This window comes from Hoplias malabaricus, chromosome 6 (genome assembly GCF_029633855.1).
Source record: "Hoplias malabaricus isolate fHopMal1 chromosome 6, fHopMal1.hap1, whole genome shotgun sequence".
Classification (NCBI taxonomy): Eukaryota; Metazoa; Chordata; class Actinopteri; order Characiformes; family Erythrinidae; genus Hoplias; species Hoplias malabaricus.
This window is the reverse complement of record NC_089805.1, coordinates 20,990,128-21,014,594: the sequence shown is the minus strand read 5'-3', so window position 1 is coordinate 21,014,594 and position 24,467 is coordinate 20,990,128. Positions and strand designations below refer to the sequence as shown.

Genomic DNA, 24,467 nt, shown 5'->3' with positions numbered 1-24,467 from the left:
CGGAAACATGGATATAAGAAATAGGATTACCTCTAGATTGCTTTTGTCATGGAAGCAGAGTGTCGAAGCTGAAGACAGCCTCCCCTAAACAGCCATGATGCCAAGCCTTTCCTGGCAGCGTTTCCCAAGTGCACTACAAGCTTAACGAACCAGTGAGAAGATATTTTGGTGTCCATAACCCTGCCTGGGCAGGAAAGTAGCAGAGCTGTTCAGCGTAAGGGTGCTGGGCCCATGACCACCAGATGGAAGGAATGATTACAGCCTGTGCTAAAATCTGGGTGCGTTGTGAGCAGAATACTTTGGGACACGTGAGGATTGTCAGACGCAGTCCTTTGTATTTGACCGCAGAATGCAAAGGCAAGATAGGCAAGGAGAATCAATACAAGGAGCTTTTTCCAAGTTCCAGTGACCTAGTGGATAAGGCACTGGCCTCCTAAGCCAGGGATTGTGGGTTCGAGTCCCATCTAGGGTGCATGGCTAGCAGAGTGGCGCAGCGGAAGCTTGCTGGGCCCATAACCCAGAGGTCGATGGATCGAAACCATCCTCTGCTAATAATGAAGAAAACAAAACCCAACAACCTTGTGCGGTTCATTTTCGGATACTAGGCAGCACAAGGAGGCCAAGCTCTCTTGCTAGGACCTTCTCTCTCACATCAGTGAAAAGACAGGCCTAAACAATGCAATCTTTAAATGAGGGGGCACCCAGATTTGAACTGGGGACCTCTTGATCTGCAGTCAAATGCTCTACCACTGAGCTATACCCCCTGCTGCCATAGCTTGGGAAGAAATTCTAGAAAACCAACAAGCCAAAGAGACAATCGATAAGATAACACCACTTCCGATGTCAAGAGCATCTGAACTGTTTTCACAGAGAGGCACCCAGACATGAAATGGGGATCTTTTCAACCACCGCCAAAAGCTTTTTCATTTCGGTCTGTAGGAATGGAACACACATTCGCATCAGAAGTGCTTTACGCCATAAGCATTGATGTCTTGGAAGCGCTGTGTTTCAATCATAATCAAGTATGAAAAGTTCAACAGCGGAAACATGGATATAAGAAATAGGCCTACCTCTAGATTGCTTTTGTCATGGAAGCAGAGTGTCGAAGCTGAAGACAGCCTCCCCTAAACAGCCATGATGCCAAGCCTTTCCTGGCAGCGTTTCCCAAGTGCACTACAAGCTTAACGAACCAGTGAGAAGATATTTTGGTGTCCATAACCCTGCCTGGGCAGGAAAGTAGCAGAGCTGTTCAGCGTAAGGGTGCTGGGCCCATGACCACCAGATGGAAGGAATGATTACATCCTGTGCTAAAATCTGGGTGCGTTGTGAGCAGAATACTTTGGGACACGTGAGGATTGTCAGATGCAGTCCTTTGTATTTGACCGCAGAATGCAAAGGCAAGATAGGCAAGGAGAATCAATATAAGGAGCTTTTTCCAAGTTCCAGTGACCTAGTGGATAAGGCACTGGCCTCCTAAGCCAGGGATTGTGGGTTCGAGTCCCATCTAGGGTGCATGGCTAGCAGAGTGGCGCAGCGGAAGCGTGCTGGGCCCATAACCCAGAGGTCGATGGATCGAAACCATCCTCTGCTAATAATGAAGAAAACAAAACCCAACAACCTTGTGCGGTTCATTTTCGGATACTAGGCAGCACAAGGAGGCCAAGCTCTCTTGCTAGGACCTTCTCTCTCACATCAGTGAAAAGACAGGCCTAAACAATGCAATCTTTAAATGAGGGGGCACCCAGATTTGAACTGGGGACCTCTTGATCTGCAGTCAAATGCTCTACCACTGAGCTATACCCCCTGCTGCCATAGCTTGGGAAGAAATTCTAGAAAACCAACAAGCCAAAGAGACAATCGATAAGATAACACCACTTCCGATGTCAAGAGCATCTGAACTGTTTTCACAGAGAGGTACCCAGACATGAAATGGGGATCTTTTCAACCACCGCCAAAAGCTTTTTCATTTCGGTCTGTAGGAATGGAACACACATTTGCATCAGAAGTGCTTTCGCCATAAGCATTGATGTCTTGGAAGCGCTGTGTTTCAATCATAATCAAGTATGAAAAGTTCAACAGCGGAAACATGGATATAAGAAATAGGCCTACCTCTAGATTGCTTTTGTCATGGAAGCAGAGTGTCGAAGCTGAAGACAGCCTCCCCTAAACAGCCATGATGCCAAGCCTTTCCTGGCAGCGTTTCCCAAGTGCACTACAAGCTTAACGAACCAGTGAGAAGATATTTTGGTGTCCATAACCCTGCCTGGGCAGGAAAGTAGCAGAGCTGTTCAGCGTAAGGGTGCTGGGCCCATGACCACCAGATGGAAGGAATGATTACATCCTGTGCTAAAATCTGGGTGCGTTGTGAGCAGAATACTTTGGGACACGTGAGGATTGTCAGATGCAGTCCTTTGTATTTGACCGCAGAATGCAAAGGCAAGATAGGCAAGGAGAATCAATATAAGGAGCTTTTTCCAAGTTCCAGTGACCTAGTGGATAAGGCACTGGCCTCCTAAGCCAGGGATTGTGGGTTCGAGTCCCATCTAGGGTGCAAGGCTAGCAGAGTGGCGCAGCGGAAGCGTGCTGGGCCCATAACCCAGAGGTCGATGGATCGAAACCATCCTCTGCTAATAATGAAGAAAACAAAACCCAACAACCTTGTGCGGTTCATTTTCGGATACTAGGCAGCACAAGGAGGCCAAGCTCTCTTGCTAGGACCTTCTCTCTCACATCAGTGAAAAGACAGGCCTAAACAATGCAATCTTTAAATGAGGGGGCACCCAGATTTGAACAGGGGACCTCTTGATCTGCAGTCAAATGCTCTACCAATGAGCTATACCCCCTGCTGCCATAGCTTGGGAAGAAATTCTAGAAAACCAACAAGCCAAAGAGACAATCCATAAGATAACACCACTTCCGATGTCAAGAGCATCTGAACTGTTTTCACAGAGAGGCACCCAGACATGAAATGGGGATCTTTTCAACCACCGCCAAAAGCTTTTTCATTTCGGTCTGTAGGAATGGAACACACATTCGCATCAGAAGTGCTTTACGCCATAAGCATTGATGTCTTGGAAGCGCTGTGTTTCAATCATAATCAAGTATGAAAAGTTCAACAGCGGAAACATGGATATAAGAAATAGGATTACCTCTAGATTGCTTTTGTCATGGAAGCAGAGTGTCGAAGCTGAAGACAGCCTCCCCTAAACAGCCATGATGCCAAGCCTTTCCTGGCAGCGTTTCCCAAGTGCACTACAAGCTTAACGAACCAGTGAGAAGATATTTTGGTGTCCATAACCCTGCCTGGGCAGGAAAGTAGCAGAGCTGTTCAGCGTAAGGGTGCTGGGCCCATGACCACCAGATGGAAGGAATGATTACATCCTGTGCTAAAATCTGGGTGCGTTGTGAGCAGAATACTTTGGGACACGTGAGGATTGTCAGATGCAGTCCTTTGTATTTGACCGCAGAATGCAAAGGCAAGATAGGCAAGGAGAATCAATATAAGGAGCTTTTTCCAAGTTCCAGTGACCTAGTGGATAAGGCACTGGCCTCCTAAGCCAGGGATTGTGGGTTCGAGTCCCATCTAGGGTGCATGGCTAGCAGAGTGGCGCAGCGGAAGCGTGCTGGGCCCATAACCCAGAGGTCGATGGATCGAAACCATCCTCTGCTAATAATGAAGAAAACAAAACCCAACAACCTTGTGCGGTTCATTTTCGGATACTAGGCAGCACAAGGAGGCCAAGCTCTCTTGCTAGGACCTTCTCTCTCACATCAGTGAAAAGACAGGCCTAAACAATGCAATCTTTAAATGAGGGGGCACCCAGATTTGAACTGGGGACCTCTTGATCTGCAGTCAAATGCTCTACCACTGAGCTATACCCCCTGCTGCCATAGCTTGGGAAGAAATTCTAGAAAACCAACAAGCCAAAGAGACAATCGATAAGATAACACCACTTCCGATGTCAAGAGCATCTGAACTGTTTTCACAGAGAGGCACCCAGACATGAAATGGGGATCTTTTCAACCACCGCCAAAAGCTTTTTCATTTCGGTCTGTAGGAATGGAACACACATTCGCATCAGAAGTGCTTTACGCCATAAGCATTGATGTCTTGGAAGCGCTGTGTTTCAATCATAATCAAGTATGAAAAGTTCAACAGCGGAAACATGGATATAAGAAATAGGCCTACCTCTAGATTGCTTTTGTCATGGAAGCAGAGTGTCGAAGCTGAAGACAGCCTCCCCTAAACAGCCATGATGCCAAGCCTTTCCTGGCAGCGTTTCCCAAGTGCACTACAAGCTTAACGAACCAGTGAGAAGATATTTTGGTGTCCATAACCCTGCCTGGGCAGGAAAGTAGCAGAGCTGTTCAGCGTAAGGGTGCTGGGCCCATGACCACCAGATGGAAGGAATGATTACATCCTGTGCTAAAATCTGGGTGCGTTGTGAGCAGAATACTTTGGGACACGTGAGGATTGTCAGATGCAGTCCTTTGTATTTGACCGCAGAATGCAAAGGCAAGATAGGCAAGGAGAATCAATATAAGGAGCTTTTTCCAAGTTCCAGTGACCTAGTGGATAAGGCACTGGCCTCCTAAGCCAGGGATTGTGGGTTCGAGTCCCATCTAGGGTGCAAGGCTAGCAGAGTGGCGCAGCGGAAGCGTGCTGGGCCCATAACCCAGAGGTCGATGGATCGAAACCATCCTCTGCTAATAATGAAGAAAACAAAACCCAACAACCTTGTGCGGTTCATTTTCGGATACTAGGCAGCACAAGGAGGCCAAGCTCTCTTGCTAGGACCTTCTCTCTCACATCAGTGAAAAGACAGGCCTAAACAATGCAATCTTTAAATGAGGGGGCACCCAGATTTGAACAGGGGACCTCTTGATCTGCAGTCAAATGCTCTACCAATGAGCTATACCCCCTGCTGCCATAGCTTGGGAAGAAATTCTAGAAAACCAACAAGCCAAAGAGACAATCCATAAGATAACACCACTTCCGATGTCAAGAGCATCTGAACTGTTTTCACAGAGAGGCACCCAGACATGAAATGGGGATCTTTTCAACCACCGCCAAAAGCTTTTTCATTTCGGTCTGTAGGAATGGAACACACATTCGCATCAGAAGTGCTTTACGCCATAAGCATTGATGTCTTGGAAGCGCTGTGTTTCAATCATAATCAAGTATGAAAAGTTCAACAGCGGAAACATGGATATAAGAAATAGGATTACCTCTAGATTGCTTTTGTCATGGAAGCAGAGTGTCGAAGCTGAAGACAGCCTCCCCTAAACAGCCATGATGCCAAGCCTTTCCTGGCAGCGTTTCCCAAGTGCACTACAAGCTTAACGAACCAGTGAGAAGATATTTTGGTGTCCATAACCCTGCCTGGGCAGGAAAGTAGCAGAGCTGTTCAGCGTAAGGGTGCTGGGCCCATGACCACCAGATGGAAGGAATGATTACAGCCTGTGCTAAAATCTGGGTGCGTTGTGAGCAGAATACTTTGGGACACGTGAGGATTGTCAGATGCAGTCCTTTGTATTTGACCGCAGAATGCAAAGGCAAGATAGGCAAGGAGAATCAATATAAGGAGCTTTTTCCAAGTTCCAGTGACCTAGTGGATAAGGCACTGGCCTCCTAAGCCAGGGATTGTGGGTTCGAGTCCCATCTAGGGTGTATGGCTAGCAGAGTGGCGCAGCGGAAGCGTGCTGGGCCCATAACCCAGAGGTCGATGGATCGAAACCATCCTCTGCTAATAATGAAGAAAACAAAACCCAACAACCTTGTGCAGTTCATTTTCGGACACTAGGCAGCACAAGGAGGCCAAGCTCTCTTGCTAGGACCTTCTCTCTCACATCAGTGAAAAGACAGGCCTAAACAATGCAATCTTTATATGAGGGGGCACCCAGAATTGAACTGGGGACCTCTTGATCTGCAGTCAAATGCTCTACCACTGAGCTATACCCCCTGCTGCCATAGCTTGGGAAGAAATTCTAGAAAACCAACAAGCCAAAGAGACGATCGATAAGATAACACCACTTCCGATGTCAAGAGCATCTGAACTGTTTTCACAGAGAGGCACCCAGACATGAAATGGGGATCTTTTCAACCACCGCCAAAAGCTTTTTCATTTCGGTCTGTAGGAATGGAACACACATTCGCATCAGAAGTGCTTTACGCCATAAGCATTGATGTCTTGGAAGCGCTGTGTTTCAATCATAATCAAGTATGAAAAGTTCAACAGCGGAAACATGGATATAAGAAATAGGACTACCTCTAGATTGCTTTTGTCATGGAAGCAGAGTGTCAAAGCTGAAGACAGCCTCCCCTAAACAGCCATGATGCCAAGCCTTTCCTGGCAGCGTTTCCCAAGTGCACTACAAGCTTAACGAACCAGTGAGAAGATATTTTGGTGTCCATAACCCTGCCTGGGCAGGAAAGTAGCAGAGCTGTTCAGCGTAAGGGTGCTGGGCCCATGACCACCAGATGGAAGGAATGATTACATCCTGTGCTAAAATCTGTGTGCGTTGTGAGCAGAATACTTTGGGACACGTGAGGATTGTCAGATGCAGTCCTTTGTATTTGACCGCAGAATGCAAAGGCAAGATAGGCAAGGAGAATCAATATAAGGAGCTTTTTCCAAGTTCCAGTGACCTAGTGGATAAGGCACTGGCCTCCTAAGCCAGGGATTGTGGGTTCGAGTCCCATCTAGGGTGTATGGCTAGCAGAGTGGCGCAGCGGAAGCGTGCTGGGCCCATAACCCAGAGGTCGATGGATCGAAACCATCCTCTGCTAATAATGAAGAAATCAAAAGCCAACAACCTTGTGCGGTTCATTTTCGGACACTAGGCAGCACAAGGAGGCCAAGCTCTCTTGCTAGGACCTTCTCTCTCACATCAGTGAAAAGACAGGCCTAAACAACGCAATCTTTATATGAGGGGGCACCCAGATTTGAACTGGGGACCTCTTGATCTGCAGTCAAATGCTCTACCACTGAGCTATACCCCCTGCTGCCATAGCTTGGGAAGAAATTCTAGAAAACCAACAAGCCAAAGAGACAATCCATAAGATAACACCACTTCCGATGTCAAGAGCATCTGAACTGTTTTCACAGAGAGGCACCCAGACATGAAATGGGGATCTTTTCAACCACCGCCAAAAGCTTTTTCATTTCGGTCTGTAGGAATGGAACACACATTCGCATCAGAAGTGCTTTACGCCATAAGCATTGATGTCTTGGAAGCGCTGTGTTTCAATCATAATCAAGTATGAAAAGTTCAACAGCGGAAACATGGATATAAGAAATAGGATTACCTCTAGATTGCTTTTGTCATGGAAGCAGAGTGTCGAAGCTGAAGACAGCCTCCCCTAAACAGCCATGATGTCAAGCCTTTCCTGGCAGCGTTTCCCAAGTGCACTACAAGCTTAACGAACCAGTGAGAAGATATTTTGGTGTCCATAACCCTGCCTGGGCAGGAAAGTAGCAGAGCTGTTCAGCGTAAGGGTGCTGGGCCCATGACCACCAGATGGAAGGAATGATTACATCCTGTGCTAAAATCTGGGTGCGTTGTGAGCAGAATACTTTGGGACACGTGAGGATTGTCAGATGCAGTCCTTTGTATTTGACCGCAGAATGCAAAGGCAAGATAGGCAAGGAGAATCAATATAAGGAGCTTTTTCCAAGTTCCAGTGACCTAGTGGATAAGGCACTGGCCTCCTAAGCCTGGGATTGTGGGTTCGAGTCCCATCTAGAGTGCATGGCTAGCAGAGTGGTGCAGCGGAAGCGTGCTGGGCCCATAACCCAGAGGTCGATGGATCGAAACCATCCTCTGCTAATAATGAAGAAAACAAAACCCAACAACCTTGTGCGGTTCATTTTCGGACACAAGGAGGCCAAGCTCTCTTGCTAGGACCTTCTCTCTCACATCAGTGAAAAGACAGGCCTAAACAATGCAATCTTTATATGAGGGGGCACCCAGATTTGAACTGGGGACCTCTTGATCTGCAGTCAAATGCTCTACCACTGAGATATACCCCCTGCTGCCATAGCTTGGGAAGAAATTCTAGAAAACCAACAAGCCAAAGAGACAATCGATAAGATAACACCACTTCCGATGTCAAGAGCATCTGAACTGTTTTCACAGAGAGGCACCCAGACATGAAATGGGGATCTTTTCAACCACCGCCAAAAGCTTTTTCATTTCGGTCTGTAGGAATGGAACACACATTCGCATCAGAAGTGCTTTACGCCATAAGCATTGATGTCTTGGAAGCGCTGTGTTTCAATCATAATCAAGTATGAAAAGTTCAACAGCGGAAACATGGATATAAGAAATAGGCCTACCTCTAGATTGCTTTTGTCATGGAAGCAGAGTGTCGAAGCTGAAGACAGCCTCCCCTAAACAGCCATGATGTCAAGCCTTTCCTGGCAGCGTTTCCCAAGTGCACTACAAGCTTAACGAACCAGTGAGAAGATATTTTGGTGTCCATAACCCTGCCTGGGCAGGTAAGTAGCAGAGCTGTTCAGCGTAAGGGTGCTGGGCCCATGACCACCAGATGGAAGGAATGATTACATCCTGTGCTAAAATCTGGGTGCGTTGTGAGCAGAATACTTTGGGACACGTGAGGATTGTCAGATGCAGTCCTTTGTATTTGACCGCAGAATGCAAAGGCAAGATAGGCAAGGAGAATCAATATAAGGAGCTTTTTCCAAGTTCCAGTGACCTAGTGGATAAGGCACTGGCCTCCTAAGCCAGGGATTGTGGGTTCGAGTCCCATCTAGGGTGCATGGCTAGCAGAGTGGCGCAGCGGAAGCGTGCTGGGCCCATAACCCAGAGGTCGATGGATCGAAACCATCCTCTGCTAATAATGAAGAAAACAAAACCCAACAACCTTGTGCGGTTCATTTTCGGATACTAGGCAGCACAAGGAGGCCAAGCTCTCTTGCTAGGACCTTCTCTCTCACATCAGTGAAAAGACAGGCCTAAACAATGCAATCTTTAAATGAGGGGGCACCCAGATTTGAACTGGGGACCTCTTGATCTGCAGTCAAATGCTCTACCACTGAGCTATACCCCCTGCTGCCATAGCTTGGGAAGAAATTCTAGAAAACCAACAAGCCAAAGAGACAATCCATAAGATAACACCACTTCCGATGTCAAGAGCATCTGAACTGTTTTCACAGAGAGGCACCCAGACATGAAATGGGGATCTTTTCAACCACCGCCAAAAGCTTTTTCATTTCGGTCTGTAGGAATGGAACACACATTCGCATCAGAAGTGCTTTACGCCATAAGCATTGATGTCTTGGAAGCGCTGTGTTTCAATCATAATCAAGTATGAAAAGTTCAACAGCGGAAACATGGATATAAGAAATAGGACTACCTCTAGATTGCTTTTGTCATGGAAGCAGAGTGTCAAAGCTGAAGACAGCCTCCCCTAAACAGCCATGATGCCAAGCCTTTCCTGGCAGCGTTTCCCAAGTGCACTACAAGCTTAACGAACCAGTGAGAAGATATTTTGGTGTCCATAACCCTGCCTGGGCAGGAAAGTAGCAGAGCTGTTCAGCGTAAGGGTGCTGGGCCCATGACCACCAGATGGAAGGAATGATTACATCCTGTGCTAAAATCTGGGTGCGTTGTGAGCAGAATACTTTGGGACACGTGAGGATTGTCAGATGCAGTCCTTTGTATTTGACCGCAGAATGCAAAGGCAAGATAGGCAAGGAGAATCAATACAAGGAGCTTTTTCCAAGTTCCAGTGACCTAGTGGATAAGGCACTGGCCTCCTAAGCCAGGGATTGTGGGTTCGAGTCCCATCTAGGGTGTATGGCTAGCAGAGTGGCGCAGCGGAAGTGTGCTGGGCCCATAACCCAGAGGTCGATGGATCGAAACCATCCTCTGCTAATAATGAAGAAAACAAAGCCCAACAACCTTGTGCGGTTCATTTTCGGACACAAGGAGGCCAAGCTCTCTTGCTAGGACCTTCTCTCTCACATCAGTGAAAAGACAGGCCTAAACAATGCAATCTTTATATGAGGGGGCACCCAGATTTGAACTGGGGACCTCTTGATCTGCAGTCAAATGCTCTACCACTGAGATATACCCCCTGCTGCCATAGCTTGGGAAGAAATTCTAGAAAACCAACAAGCCAAAGAGACAATCGATAAGATAACACCACTTCCGATGTCAAGAGCATCTGAACTGTTTTCACAGAGAGGCACCCAGACATGAAATGGGGATCTTTTCAACCACCGCCAAAAGCTTTTTCATTTCGGTCTGTAGGAATGGAACACACATTCGCATCAGAAGTGCTTTACGCCATAAGCATTGATGTCTTGGAAGCGCTGTGTTTCAATCATAATCAAGTATGAAAAGTTCAACAGCGGAAACATGGATATAAGAAATAGGCCTACCTCTAGATTGCTTTTGTCATGGAAGCAGAGTGTCGAAGCTGAAGACAGCCTCCCCTAAACAGCCATGATGTCAAGCCTTTCCTGGCAGCGTTTCCCAAGTGCACTACAAGCTTAACGAACCAGTGAGAAGATATTTTGGTGTCCATAACCCTGCCTGGGCAGGTAAGTAGCAGAGCTGTTCAGCGTAAGGGTGCTGGGCCCATGACCACCAGATGGAAGGAATGATTACATCCTGTGCTAAAATCTGGGTGCGTTGTGAGCAGAATACTTTGGGACACGTGAGGATTGTCAGATGCAGTCCTTTGTATTTGACCGCAGAATGCAAAGGCAAGATAGGCAAGGAGAATCAATATAAGGAGCTTTTTCCAAGTTCCAGTGACCTAGTGGATAAGGCACTGGCCTCCTAAGCCAGGGATTGTGGGTTCGAGTCCCATCTAGGGTGCATGGCTAGCAGAGTGGCGCAGCGGAAGCATGCAGGGCCCATAACCCAGAGGTCGATGGATCGAAACCATCCTCTGCTAATAATGAAGAAAACAAAGCCCAACAACCTTGTGCGGTTCATTTTCGGACACTAGGCAGCACAAGGAGGCCAAGCTCTCTTGCTAGGACCTTCTCTCTCACATCAGTGAAAAGACAGGCCTAAACAATGCAATCTTTATATGAGGGGGCACCCAGATTTGAACTGGGGACCTCTTGATCTGCAGTCAAATGCTCTACCACTGAGATATACCCCCTGCTGCCATAGCTTGGGAAGAAATTCTAGAAAACCAACAAGCCAAAGAGACAATCGATAAGATAACACCACTTCCGATGTCAAGAGCATCTGAACTGTTTTCACAGAGAGGCACCCAGACATGAAATGGGGATCTTTTCAACCACCGCCAAAAGCTTTTTCATTTCGGTCTGTAGGAATGGAACACACATTCGCATCAGAAGTGCTTTACGCCATAAGCATTGATGTCTTGGAAGCGCTGTGTTTCAATCATAATCAAGTATGAAAAGTTCAACAGCGGAAACATGGATATAAGAAATAGGCCTACCTCTAGATTGCTTTTGTCATGGAAGCAGAGTGTCAAGCTGAAGACAGCCTCCCCTAAACAGCCATGATGTCAAGCCTTTCCTGGCAGCGTTTCCCAAGTGCACTACAAGCTTAACGAACCAGTGAGAAGATATTTTGGTGTCCATAACCCTGCCTGGGCAGGTAAGTAGCAGAGCTGTTCAGCGTAAGGGTGCTGGGCCCATGACCACCAGATGGAAGGAATGATTACATCCTGTGCTAAAATCTGGGTGCGTTGTGAGCAGAATACTTTGGGACACGTGAGGATTGTCAGATGCAGTCCTTTGTATTTGACCGCAGAATGCAAAGGCAAGATAGGCAAGGAGAATCAATATAAGGAGCTTTTTCCAAGTTCCAGTGACCTAGTGGATAAGGCACTGGCCTCCTAAGCCAGGGATTGTGGGTTCGAGTCCCATCTAGGGTGCATGGCTAGCAGAGTGGCGCAGCGGAAGTGTGCAGGGCCCATAACCCAGAGGTCGATGGATCGAAACCATCCTCTGCTAATAATGAAGAAAACAAAGCCCAACAACCTTGTGCGGTTCATTTTCGGACACTAGGCAGCGCAAGGAGGCCAAGCTCTCTTGCTAGGACCTTCTCTCTCACATCAGTGAAAAGACAGGCCTAAACAATGCAATCTTTATATGAGGGGGCACCCAGATTTGAACTGGGGACCTCTTGATCTGCAGTCAAATGCTCTACCACTGAGCTATACCCCCTGCTGCCATAGCTTGGGAAGAAATTCTAGAAAACCAACAAGCCAAAGAGACAATCGATAAGATAACACTACTTCCGATGTCAAGAGCATCTGAACTGTTTTCACAGAGAGGCACCCAGACATGAAATGGGGATCTTTTCAACCACCGCCAAAAGCTTTTTCATTTCGGTCTGTAGGAATGGAACACACATTCGCATCAGAAGTGCTTTACGCCATAAGCATTGATGTCTTGGAAGCGCTGTGTTTCAATCATAATCAAGTATGAAAAGTTCAACAGCGGAAACATGGATATAAGAAATAGGCCTACCTCTAGATTGCTTTTGTCATGGAAGCAGAGTGTCGAAGCTGAAGACAGCCTCCCCTAAACAGCCATGATGTCAAGCCTTTCCTGGCAGCGTTTCCCAAGTGCACTACAAGCTTAACGAACCAGTGAGAAGATATTTTGGTGTCCATAACCCTGCCTGGGCAGGTAAGTAGCAGAGCTGTTCAGCGTAAGGGTGCTGGGCCCATGACCACCAGATGGAAGGAATGATTACATCCTGTGCTAAAATCTGGGTGCGTTGTGAGCAGAATACTTTGGGACACGTGAGGATTGTCAGATGCAGTCCTTTGTATTTGACCGCAGAATGCAAAGGCAAGATAGGCAAGGAGAATCAATATAAGGAGCTTTTTCCAAGTTCCAGTGACCTAGTGGATAAGGCACTGGCCTCCTAAGCCAGGGATTGTGGGTTCGAGTCCCATCTAGGGTGCATGGCTAGCAGAGTGGCGCAGCGGAAGCGTGCAGGGCCCATAACCCAGAGGTCGATGGATCGAAACCATCCTCTGCTAATAATGAAGAAAACAAAGCCCAACAACCTTGTGTGGTTCATTTTCGGACACAAGGAGGCCAAGCTCTCTTGCTAGGACCTTCTCTCTCACATCAGTGAAAAGACAGGCCTAAACAATGCAATCTTTATATGAGGGGGCACCCAGATTTGAACTGGGGACCTCTTGATCTGCAGTCAAATGCTCTACCACTGAGATATACCCCCTGCTGCCATAGCTTGGGAAGAAATTCTAGAAAACCAACAAGCCAAAGAGACAATCGATAAGATAACACCACTTCCGATGTCAAGAGCATCTGAACTGTTTTCACAGAGAGGCACCCAGACATGAAATGGGGATCTTTTCAACCACCGCCAAAAGCTTTTTCATTTCGGTCTGTAGGAATGGAACACACATTCGCATCAGAAGTGCTTTACGCCATAAGCATTGATGTCTTGGAAGCGCTGTGTTTCAATCATAATCAAGTATGAAAAGTTCAACAGCGGAAACATGGATATAAGAAATAGGCCTACCTCTAGATTGCTTTTGTCATGGAAGCAGAGTGTCGAAGCTGAAGACAGCCTCCCCTAAACAGCCATGATGTCAAGCCTTTCCTGGCAGCGTTTCCCAAGTGCACTACAAGCTTAACGAACCAGTGAGAAGATATTTTGGTGTCCATAACCCTGCCTGGGCAGGTAAGTAGCAGAGCTGTTCAGCGTAAGGGTGCTGGGCCCATGACCACCAGATGGAAGGAATGATTACATCCTGTGCTAAAATCTGGGTGCGTTGTGAGCAGAATACTTTGGGACACGTGAGGATTGTCAGATGCAGTCCTTTGTATTTGACCGCAGAATGCAAAGGCAAGATAGGCAAGGAGAATCAATATAAGGAGCTTTTTCCAAGTTCCAGTGACCTAGTGGATAAGGCACTGGCCTCCTAAGCCAGGGATTGTGGGTTCGAGTCCCATCTAGGGTGCATGGCTAGCAGAGTGGCGCAGCGGAAGTGTGCAGGGCCCATAACCCAGAGGTCGATGGATCGAAACCATCCTCTGCTAATAATGAAGAAAACAAAGCCCAACAACCTTGTGCGGTTCATTTTCGGACACTAGGCAGCACAAGGAGGCCAAGCTCTCTTGCTAGGACCTTCTCTCTCACATCAGTGAAAAGACAGGCCTAAACAACGCAATCTTTATATGAGGGGGCACCCAGATTTGAACTGGGGACCTCTTGATCTGCAGTCAAATGCTCTACCACTGAGCTATACCCCCTGCTGCCATAGCTTGGGAAGAAATTCTAGAAAACCAACAAGCCAAAGAGACAATCGATAAGATAACACTACTTCCGATGTCAAGAGCATCTGAACTGTTTTCACAGAGAGGCACCCAGACATGAAATGGGGATCTTTTCAACCACCGCCAAAAGCTTTTTCATTTCGGTCTGTAGGAATGGAACACACATTCGCATCAGAAGTGCTTTACGCCATAAGCATTGATGTCTTGGAAGCGCTGTGTTTCAATCATAATCAAGTATGAAAAGTTCAACAGCGGAAACATGGATATAAGAAATAGGCCTACCTCTAGATTGCTTTTGTCATGGAAGCAGAGTGTCGAAGCTGAAGACAGCCTCCCCTAAACAGCCATGATGTCAAGCCTTTCCTGGCAGCGTTTCCCAAGTGCACTACAAGCTTAACGAACCAGTGAGAAGATATTTTGGTGTCCATAACCCTGCCTGGGCAGGTAAGTAGCAGAGCTGTTCAGCGTAAGGGTGCTGGGCCCATGACCACCAGATGGAAGGAATGATTACATCCTGTGCTAAAATCTGGGTGCGTTGTGAGCAGAATACTTTGGGACACGTGAGGATTGTCAGATGCAGTCCTTTGTATTTGACCGCAGAATGCAAATGCAAGATAGGCAAGGAGAATCAATATAAGGAGCTTTTTCCAAGTTCCAGTGACCTAGTGGATAAGGCACTGGCCTCCTAAGCCAGGGATTGTGGGTTCGAGTCCCATCTAGGGTGCATGGCTAGCAGAGTGGTGCAGCGGAAGCGTGCAGGGCCCATAACCCAGAGGTCGATGGATCGAAACCATCCTCTGCTAATAATGAAGAAAACAAAGCCCAACAACCTTGTGCGGTTCATTTTCAGATACTAGGCAGCACAAGGAGGCCAAGCTCTCTTGCAAGGACCTTCTCTCTCACATCAGTGAAAAGACAGGCCTAAACAATGCAATCTTTATATGAGGGGGCACCCAGATTTGAACTGGGGACCTCTTGATCTGCAGTCAAATGCTCTACCACTGAGCTATACCCCCTGCTGCCATAGCTTGGGAAGAAATTCTAGAAAACCAACAAGCCAAGGAGACAATCGATAAGATAACACCACTTCCGATGTCAAGAGCATCTGAACTGTTTTCACAGAGAGGCACCCAGACATGAAATGGGGATCTTTTCAACCACCGCCAAAAGCTTTTTCATTTCGGTCTGTAGGAATGGAACACACATTCGCATCAGAAGTGCTTTACGCCATAAGCATTGATGTCTTGGAAGCGCTGTGTTTCAATCATAATCAAGTATGAAAAGTTCAACAGCGGAAACATGGATATAAGAAATAGGCCTACCTCTAGATTGCTTTTGTCATGGAAGCAGAGTGTCGAAGCTGAAGACAGCCTCCCCTAAACAGCCATGATGTCAAGCCTTTCCTGGCAGCGTTTCCCAAGTGCACTACAAGCTTAACGAACCAGTGAGAAGATATTTTGGTGTCCATAACCCTGCCTGGGCAGGTAAGTAGCAGAGCTGTTCAGCGTAAGGGTGCTGGGCCCATGACCACCAGATGGAAGGAATGATTACATCCTGTGCTAAAATCTGGGTGCGTTGTGAGCAGAATACTTTGGGACACGTGAGGATTGTCAGATGCAGTCCTTTGTATTTGACCGCAGAATGCAAATGCAAGATAGGCAAGGAGAATCAATATAAGGAGCTTTTTCCAAGTTCCAGTGACCTAGTGGATAAGGCACTGGCCTCCTAAGCCAGGGATTGTGGGTTCGAGTCCCATCTAGGGTGCATGGCTAGCAGAGTGGTGCAGCGGAAGCGTGCAGGGCCCATAACCCAGAGGTCGATGGATCGAAACCATCCTCTGCTAATAATGAAGAAAACAAAGCCCAACAACCTTGTGCGGTTCATTTTCAGATACTAGGCAGCACAAGGAGGCCAAGCTCTCTTGCAAGGACCTTCTCTCTCACATCAGTGAAAAGACAGGCCTAAACAATGCAATCTTTATATGAGGGGGCACCCAGATTTGAACTGGGGACCTCTTGATCTGCAGTCAAATGCTCTACCACTGAGCTATACCCCCTGCTGCCATAGCTTGGGAAGAAATTCTAGAAAACCAACAAGCCAAGGAGACAATCGATAAGATAACACCACTTCCGATGTCAAGAGCATCTGAACTGTTTTCACAGAGAGGCACCCAGACATGAAATGGGGATCTTTTCAACCACCGCCAAAAGCTTTTTCATTTCGGTCTGTAGGAATGGAACACACATTCGCATCAGAAGTGCTTTACGCCATAAGCATTGATGTCTTGGAAGCGCTGTGTTTCAATCATAATCAAGTATGAAAAGTTCAACAGCGGAAACATGGATATAAGAAATAGGCCTACCTCTAGATTGCTTTTGTCATGGAAGCAGAGTGTCGAAGCTGAAGACAGCCTCCCCTAAACAGCCATGATGTCAAGCCTTTCCTGGCAGCGTTTCCCAAGTGCACTACAAGCTTAACGAACCAGTGAGAAGATATTTTGGTGTCCATAACCCTGCCTGGGCAGGTAAGTAGCAGAGCTGTTCAGCGTAAGGGTGCTGGGCCCATGACCACCAGATGGAAGGAATGATTACATTCTGTGCTAAAATCTGGGTGCGTTGTGAGCAGAATACTTTGGGACACGTGAGGATTGTCAGATGCAGTCCTTTGTATTTGACCGCAGAATGCAAAGGCAAGATAGGCAAGGAGAATCAATATAAGGAGCTTTTTCCAAGTTCCAGTGACCTAGTGGATAAGGCACTGGCCTCCTAAGCCAGGGATTGTGGGTTCGAGTCCCATCTAGGGTGCATGGCTAGCAGAGTGGCGCAGCGGAAGCGTGCAGGGCCCATAACCCAGAGGTCGATGGATCGAAACCATCCTCTGCTAATAATGAAGAAAACAAAGCCCAACAACCTTGTGCGGTTCATTTTCGGACACTAGGCAGCACAAGGAGGCCAAGCTCTCTTGCTAGGACCTTCTCTCTCACATCAGTGAAAAGACAGGCCTAAACAACGCAATCTTTATATGAGGGGGCACCCAGATTTGAACTGGGGACCTCTTGATCTGCAGTCAAATGCTCTACCACTGAGCTATACCCCCTGCTGCCATAGCTTGGGAAGAAATTCTAGAAAACCAACAAGCCAAAGAGACAATCGATAAGATAACACTACTTCCGATGTCAAGAGCATCTGAACTGTTTTCACAGAGAGGCACCCAGACATGAAATGGGGATCTTTTCAACCACCGCCAAAAGCTTTTTCATTTCGGTCTGTAGGAATGGAACACACATTCGCATCAGAAGTGCTTTACGCCATAAGCATTGATGTCTTGGAAGCGCTGTGTTTCAATCATAATCAAGTATGAAAAGTTCAACAGCGGAAACATGGATATAAGAAATAGGCCTACCTCTAGATTGCTTTTGTCATGGAAGCAGAGTGTCGAAGCTGAAGACAGCCTCCCCTAAACAGCCATGATGTCAAGCCTTTCCTGGCAGCGTTTCCCAAGTGCACTACAAGCTTAACGAACCAGTGAGAAGATATTTTGGTGTCCATAACCCTGCCTGGGCAGGTAAGTAGCAGAGCTGTTCAGCGTAAGGGTGCTGGGCCCATGACCACCAGATGGAAGGAATGATTACATCCTGTGCTAAAATCTGGGTGCGTTGTGAGCAGAATACTTTGGGACACGTGAGGATTGTCAGATGCAGTCCTTTGTATTTGACCGCAGAATGCAAAGGCAAGATAGGCAAGGAGAATCAATATAAGGAGCTTTTTCCAAGTTCCAGTGACCTAGTGGATAAGGCACTGGCCTCCTAAGCCAGGGATTGTGGGTTCGAGTCCCATCTAGGGTGCATGGCTAGCAGAGTGGCGCAGCGGAAGCGTGCAGGGCCCATAACCCAGAGGTCGATGGATTGAAACCATCCTCTGCTAATAATGAAGAAAACAAAGCCCAACAACCTTGTGCGGTTCATTTTCGGACACTAGGCAGCACAAGGAGGCCAAGCTCTCTTGCTAGGACCTTCTCTCTCACATCAGTGAAAAGACAGGCCTAAACAACGCAATCTTTATATGAGGGGGCACCCAGATTTGAACTGGGGACCTCTTGATCTGCAGTCAAATGCTCTACCACTGAGCTATACCCCCTGCTGCCATAGCTTGGGAAGAAATTCTAGAAAACCAACAAGCCAAAGAGACAATCGATAAGATAACACTACTTCCGATGTCAAGAGCATCTGAACTGTTTTCACAGAGAGGCACCCAGACATGAAATGGGGATCTTTTCAACCACCGCCAAAAGCTTTTTCATTTCGGTCTGTAGGAATGGAACACACATTCGCATCAGAAGTGCTTTACGCCATAAGCATTGATGTCTTGGAAGCGCTGTGTTTCAATCATAATCAAGTATGAAAAGTTCAACAGCGGAAACATGGATATAAGAAATAGGCCTACCTCTAGATTGCTTTTGTCATGGAAGCAGAGTGTCGAAGCTGAAGACAGCCTCCCCTAAACAGCCATGATGTCAAGCCTTTCCTGGCAGCGTTTCCCAAGTGCACTACAAGCTTAACGAACCAGTGAGAAGATATTTTGGTGTCCATAACCCTGCCTGGGCAGGTAAGTAGCAGAGCTGTTCAGCGTAAGGGTGCTGGGCCCATGACCACCAGATGGAAGGAATGATTACATCCTGTGCTAAAATCTGGGTGCGTTGTGAGCAGAATACTTTGGGACACGTGAGGATTGTCAGATGCAGTCCTTTGTATTTGACCGCAGAATGCAAATGCAAGATAGGCAAGGAGAATCAATATAAGGAGCTTTTTCCAAGTTCCAGTGACCTAGTGGATAAGGCACTGGCCTCCTAAGCCAGGGATTGTGGGTTCGAGTCCCATCTAGGGTGCATGGCTAGCAGAGTGGTGCAGCGGAAGCGTGCAGGGCCCATAACCCAGAGGTCGATGGATCGAAACCATCCTCTGCTAATAATGAAGAAAACAAAGCCCAACAACCTTGTGCGGTTCATTTTCAGATACTAGGCAGCACAAGGAGGCCAAGCTCTCTTGCAAGGACCTTCTCTCTCACATCAGTGAAAAGACAGGCCTAAACAATGCAATCTTTATATGAGGGGGCACCCAGATTTGAACTGGGGACCTCTTGATCTGCAGTCAAATGCTCTACCACTGAGCTATACCCCCTGCTGCCATAGCTTGGGAAGAAATTCTAGAAAACCAACAAGCCAAGGAGACAATCGATAAGATAACACCACTTCCGATGTCAAGAGCATCTGAACTGTTTTCACAGAGAGGCACCCAGACATGAAATGGGGATCTTTTCAACCACCGCCAAAAGCTTTTTCATTTCGGTCTGTAGGAATGGAACACACATTCGCATCAGAAGTGCTTTACGCCATAAGCATTGATGTCTTGGAAGCGCTGTGTTTCAATCATAATCAAGTATGAAAAGTTCAACAGCGGAAACATGGATATAAGAAATAGGACTACCTCTAGATTGCTTTTGTCATGGAAGCAGAGTGTCAAAGCTGAAGACAGCCTCCCCTAAACAGCCATGATGCCAAGCCTTTCCTGGCAGCGTTTCCCAAGTGCACTACAAGCTTAACGAACCAGTGAGAAGATATTTTGGTGTCCATAACCCTGCCTGGGCAGGAAAGTAGCAGAGCTGTTCAGCGTAAGGGTGCTGGGCCCATGACCACCAGATGGAAGGAATGATTACATCCTGTGCTAAAATCTGGGTGCGTTGTGAGCAGAATACTTTGTGACACGTGAGGATTGTCAGATGCAGTCCTTTGTATTTGACCGCAGAATGCAAAGGCAAGATAGGCAAGGAGAATCAATACAAGGAGCTTTTTCCAAGTTCCAGTGACCTAGTGGATAAGGCACTGGCCTCCTAAGCCAGGGTTTGTGGGTTCGAGTCCCATTTAGGGTGTATGGCTAGCAGAGTGGCGCAGCGGAAGCGTGCTGGGCCCATAACCCAGAGGTCGATGGATCGAAACCATCCTCTGCTAATAATGAAGAAAACAAAGCCCAACAACCTTGTGCGGTTCATTTTCGGACACTAGGCAGCACAAGGAGGCCAAGCTCTCTTGCTAGGACCTTCTCTCTCACATCAGTGAAAAGACAGGCCTAAACAACGCAATCTTTATATGAGGGGGCACCCAGATTTGAACTGGGGACCTCTTGATCTGCAGTCAAATGCTCTACCACTGAGCTATACCCCCTGCTGCCATAGCTTGGGAAGAAATTCTAGAAAACCAACAAGCCAAAGAGACAATCGATAAGATAACACTACTTCCGATGTCAAGAGCATCTGAACTGTTTTCACAGAGAGGCACCCAGACATGAAATGGGGATCTTTTCAACCACCGCCAAAAGCTTTTTCATTTCGGTCTGTAGGAATGGAACACACATTCGCATCAGAAGTGCTTTACGCCATAAGCATTGATGTCTTGGAAGCGCTGTGTTTCAATCATAATCAAGTATGAAAAGTTCAACAGCGGAAACATGGATATAAGAAATAGGCCTACCTCTAGTTAGTACCCGAACGTCCCACGAGCAGCTTACTAGACGCCGTTTGGCGGACACTGCGCCCCGGCGCGCCTGGATTTTTCAGGGGCCCCACGCCCGCCTGGGGCCACTCTGGGGGGGCCCGTGGCCCCGCGGAACTTTAAAGCACGTTCCTAGCCCCTCCCTGGCCCGAGATAAAAATCACGAAAGTTTTGACCTTTTCCCTGCGGTTCGGCTTTCGGCCACCAGATGGAGGCAAACATCCCACTTCCAATTTATTTGACCGCCATTCGAATAAATCGGAAGTGGGATCCCACTTCCAATTTATTTTAATGGCCGTCAAATAAATTGGAAGTGGGATGATCCCACTTCCAATTTATTTGACACGGTCAGAATAAATTGGACGTGGGATCCCACGAAGCGTGTATAAGGCTTGGCTGGAATAAATTGGAAGTGGGATCCCACTTCCAATCTATCCCAGCCAAGCCTTATACACGCTTCGTGGGATCCCACTTCCAATTTATTCTTAACTAGTCAAATAAATTGGAAGTGGGATCATCCCACTTCCAATTTATTTTGACTTGAATGAAATACATTGGAAGTGGGATTTGGTCCAAATTGGTCCAAATTGGTCCAAATTGGTCCAAATTGGTCCCAATTTGTCACAAATGACCACAGTTTATCAAATATTGGTCCCAATTGGTCAAAATTGACCCCGGATGGCTTCACAAAGTCAAAAATTGGCTCCCACTTCCAGTTTATTTGACTTGGTTACAATACATTGGAAGTGGGATCCCACTTCCAATTTATTTGACTTGAATGGAATACATTGGAAGTGGGATCCCACGAAGCATGTATAAGGCTTGGCTGGAATAAATTGGAAGTGGGATCCCACTTCCAATCTATCCCAGCCAAGCCTTATACATGCTTCGTGGGATCCCACTTCCAATTTATTCTGACTTGAATGAAATAAATTGGAAGTGGGATCCAGGTCTCCCAGTGGGCAAAATTCTGGGGTCCCACTTCCAATTTATTTTGACTTGAATGAAATAAATTGGAAGTGGGATTTGGTCCAAATTGGTCAAAATTGGTCAAAATTGGTCCAAATTGGTCCAAATTGGTCCCAATTTGTCAAAAATGACCACAGTTTATCAAATTTTGGTCCCAATGTGTCAAAATTGACCCCGGATTGCTTCACAAAGTCAAAAATTGGCTCCCACTTCCAATTTATTTGACTTGGTTACAATACATTGGAAGTGGGATCCCACTTCCAATTTATTTGACTTGGTTACAATACATTGGAACTGGGATCCCACGAAGCATGTATAAGGCTTGGCTGAAATAAATTGGAAGTGGGATCCCACTTCCAATTTATTTTGACTTGAATGAAATAAATTGGAAGTGGGATCCAGGTCTCCCAGTGGGCAAAATTCTGGGGTCCCACTTCCAATTTATTTTGACTTGAATGAAATAAATTGGAAGTGGGATTTGGTCCAAATTGGTCAAAATTGGTCAAAATTGGTCCAAATTGGTCCAAATTGGTCCCAATTTGTCAAAAATGACCACAGTTTATCAAATTTTGGTCCCAATGTGTCAAAATTGACCCCGGATTGCTTCACAAAGTCAAAAATTGGCTCCCACTTCCAATTTATTTGACTTGGTTACAATACATTGGAAGTGGGATCCCACTTCCAATTTATTTGACTTGGTTACAATACATTGGAAGTGGGATCCCACGAAGCATGTATAAGGCTTGGCTGAAATAAATTGGAAGTGGGATCCCACTTCCAATTTATTTTGACTTGAATGAAATAAATTGGAAGTGGGATCCAGGTCTCCCAGTGGGCAAAATTCTGGGGTCCCACTTCCAATTTATTTTGACTTGAATGAAATAAATTGGAAGTGGGATTTGGTCCAAATTGGTCCAAATTGGTCCCAATTTGTCAAAAATGACCACAGTTTATGAAATTTTGGTCCCAATTTGTCAAAATTGACCCCGGATTGCTTCACAAAGTCACAACTGGCTCCCACTTCCAATTTATTTCACAAATTGGTCCCAATTGGTCCCAATTTGTCAATAATGACCACAGTTTATTACATATTGGGCCCAATTTGTCAAAATTGACCCCGGATTGCTTCACAAAGTGACAATTGGATCCCACTTCCAATTTATTCTACTGTATTGGGATATATTGGAAGTGGGATCCCACTTCCAATTTATTTGACTTGGTTACAATACATTGGAAGTGGGATCCCACAAAACATGTATTTGATTTGGCTGGAATACATTGGAAGTGGGATCCCACTTCCAATGTATTTTGACTTGAATGTAATACATTGGAACTCTATTTTATTAAATATTGGGCCCAATTTGGCAAAACTGACCCCGGATTGCTTCACAAAGTGACAATTGGATCCCACTTCCAATGTATTTCACTATATTGGAATATATTGGAAGTGGGATCCCACTTCCAATTTATTTGACTTGGTTACAATACATTGGAAGTGGGATCCCACGAAACATGTATTTGACTTGAATGGAATAAATTGGAAGTGGGATCCAGGTCTCCCAGTGGGCAAAACGACTGGGTCCCACTTCCAGTTTAATAAATTGGAAGTGGGATCCCACTTCCAGTATAATATATTGGAAGTGGGATCCCACTTCCAATTTATTCCCTTTCAAAGGTCATACATGGGTTTTGGACACCCCTTAAAATGGTCCGAATGACCCCAAATCTTAATATGTTCATCGTGGACACTCCACGAGGCAGCCTGTGAAGTTTCGTAAGCCTAACTTGTTTTTTTCTATAAAAATACCCCAAAAAACATGTCTTTCTCCCCCACACTTTTCAATGGAGACCGAGGCCTACTGAGGCCTACTGAGGCCTAAATTTGACCTTACAGAGCCTCTTTCACGTTCAAATCTATTTATGGTTTTTATATATACTGGGCAAGGTCACAGTGATCTGGCCCTCACGTATGTTGGTCGAGCCTCTCAGATGAGTCGCCAGTCGAAGCCCCCAAGTCCGAAGACCCCCACAAACCCATTTTCTGGACATCCCACTTCCAATTTATTCCCATTCAAAGGTCATACATGGGTTTTGGACACCTCTTAAATTGGTCCGAATGACCCCAAATCTTAATATGTTCATCGTGGACAGCCCACGAGACAGCCTGTGAAGTTTCGTAAGCCTAACTTGTTTTTTTCTATAAAAATACCCCCAAAAAAACATGTCTTTCTCCCCCACACTTTTCAATGGAGACCGAGGCCTACTGAGGCCTACTGAGGCCTAAATTTGACCTTACAGAGCCTCTTTCACGTTCAAATCTATTTATGGTTTTTATATATACTGGGCAAGGTCACAGTGATCTGGCCCTCACGTATGTTGGTCGAGCCTCTCAGATGAGTCGCCAGTCGAAGCCCCCAAGTCCGAAGACCCCCACAAACCCATTTTCTGGACATCCCACTTCCAATTTATTCCCATTCAAAGGTCATACATGGGTTTTGGACACCCCTTAAAATGGTCCGAATGACCCCAAATCTTAATATGTTCATCGTGGACAGCCCACGAGACAGCCTGTGAAGTTTCGTAAGCCTAACTTGTTTTTTTCTATAAAAATACCCCCAAAAAAACATGTCTTTCTCCCCCACACTTTTCAATGGAGACCGAGGCCTACTGAGGCCTACT

At 46.4% G+C, this 24,467-nt stretch overlaps 14 non-coding genes across 14 annotated transcripts; all 14 read right to left on the bottom strand.

The window, feature by feature from the left end:
* Positions 1 to 692: 692 nt before the first annotated feature.
* trnac-gca (transfer RNA cysteine (anticodon GCA)) lies at positions 693 to 764 on the bottom strand. Its single transcript has one exon. It is a non-coding gene; the product is annotated as a tRNA-Cys (tRNA).
* Positions 765 to 1,732: 968 nt separating this feature from the next.
* Positions 1,733 to 1,804, bottom strand: trnac-gca (transfer RNA cysteine (anticodon GCA)). The gene has a single exon. It is a non-coding gene; the product is annotated as a tRNA-Cys (tRNA).
* A 2,007-nt stretch (positions 1,805 to 3,811) lies between these two features.
* Positions 3,812 to 3,883, bottom strand: trnac-gca (transfer RNA cysteine (anticodon GCA)). Its single transcript has one exon. It is a non-coding gene; the product is annotated as a tRNA-Cys (tRNA).
* A 2,008-nt stretch (positions 3,884 to 5,891) lies between these two features.
* trnac-gca (transfer RNA cysteine (anticodon GCA)) lies at positions 5,892 to 5,963 on the bottom strand. The gene has a single exon. It is a non-coding gene; the product is annotated as a tRNA-Cys (tRNA).
* A 968-nt stretch (positions 5,964 to 6,931) lies between these two features.
* trnac-gca (transfer RNA cysteine (anticodon GCA)) lies at positions 6,932 to 7,003 on the bottom strand. The gene has a single exon. It is a non-coding gene; the product is annotated as a tRNA-Cys (tRNA).
* A 1,998-nt stretch (positions 7,004 to 9,001) lies between these two features.
* trnac-gca (transfer RNA cysteine (anticodon GCA)) lies at positions 9,002 to 9,073 on the bottom strand. Its single transcript has one exon. It is a non-coding gene; the product is annotated as a tRNA-Cys (tRNA).
* A 3,037-nt stretch (positions 9,074 to 12,110) lies between these two features.
* Positions 12,111 to 12,182, bottom strand: trnac-gca (transfer RNA cysteine (anticodon GCA)). Its single transcript has one exon. It is a non-coding gene; the product is annotated as a tRNA-Cys (tRNA).
* Positions 12,183 to 14,180: 1,998 nt separating this feature from the next.
* trnac-gca (transfer RNA cysteine (anticodon GCA)) lies at positions 14,181 to 14,252 on the bottom strand. Its single transcript has one exon. It is a non-coding gene; the product is annotated as a tRNA-Cys (tRNA).
* Positions 14,253 to 15,220: 968 nt separating this feature from the next.
* trnac-gca (transfer RNA cysteine (anticodon GCA)) lies at positions 15,221 to 15,292 on the bottom strand. Its single transcript has one exon. It is a non-coding gene; the product is annotated as a tRNA-Cys (tRNA).
* A 968-nt stretch (positions 15,293 to 16,260) lies between these two features.
* On the bottom strand, positions 16,261 to 16,332 carry trnac-gca (transfer RNA cysteine (anticodon GCA)). The gene has a single exon. It is a non-coding gene; the product is annotated as a tRNA-Cys (tRNA).
* A 968-nt stretch (positions 16,333 to 17,300) lies between these two features.
* trnac-gca (transfer RNA cysteine (anticodon GCA)) lies at positions 17,301 to 17,372 on the bottom strand. Its single transcript has one exon. It is a non-coding gene; the product is annotated as a tRNA-Cys (tRNA).
* Positions 17,373 to 18,340: 968 nt separating this feature from the next.
* On the bottom strand, positions 18,341 to 18,412 carry trnac-gca (transfer RNA cysteine (anticodon GCA)). Its single transcript has one exon. It is a non-coding gene; the product is annotated as a tRNA-Cys (tRNA).
* Positions 18,413 to 19,380: 968 nt separating this feature from the next.
* On the bottom strand, positions 19,381 to 19,452 carry trnac-gca (transfer RNA cysteine (anticodon GCA)). The gene has a single exon. It is a non-coding gene; the product is annotated as a tRNA-Cys (tRNA).
* Positions 19,453 to 20,420: 968 nt separating this feature from the next.
* trnac-gca (transfer RNA cysteine (anticodon GCA)) lies at positions 20,421 to 20,492 on the bottom strand. Its single transcript has one exon. It is a non-coding gene; the product is annotated as a tRNA-Cys (tRNA).
* Positions 20,493 to 24,467: the final 3,975 nt, after the last annotated feature.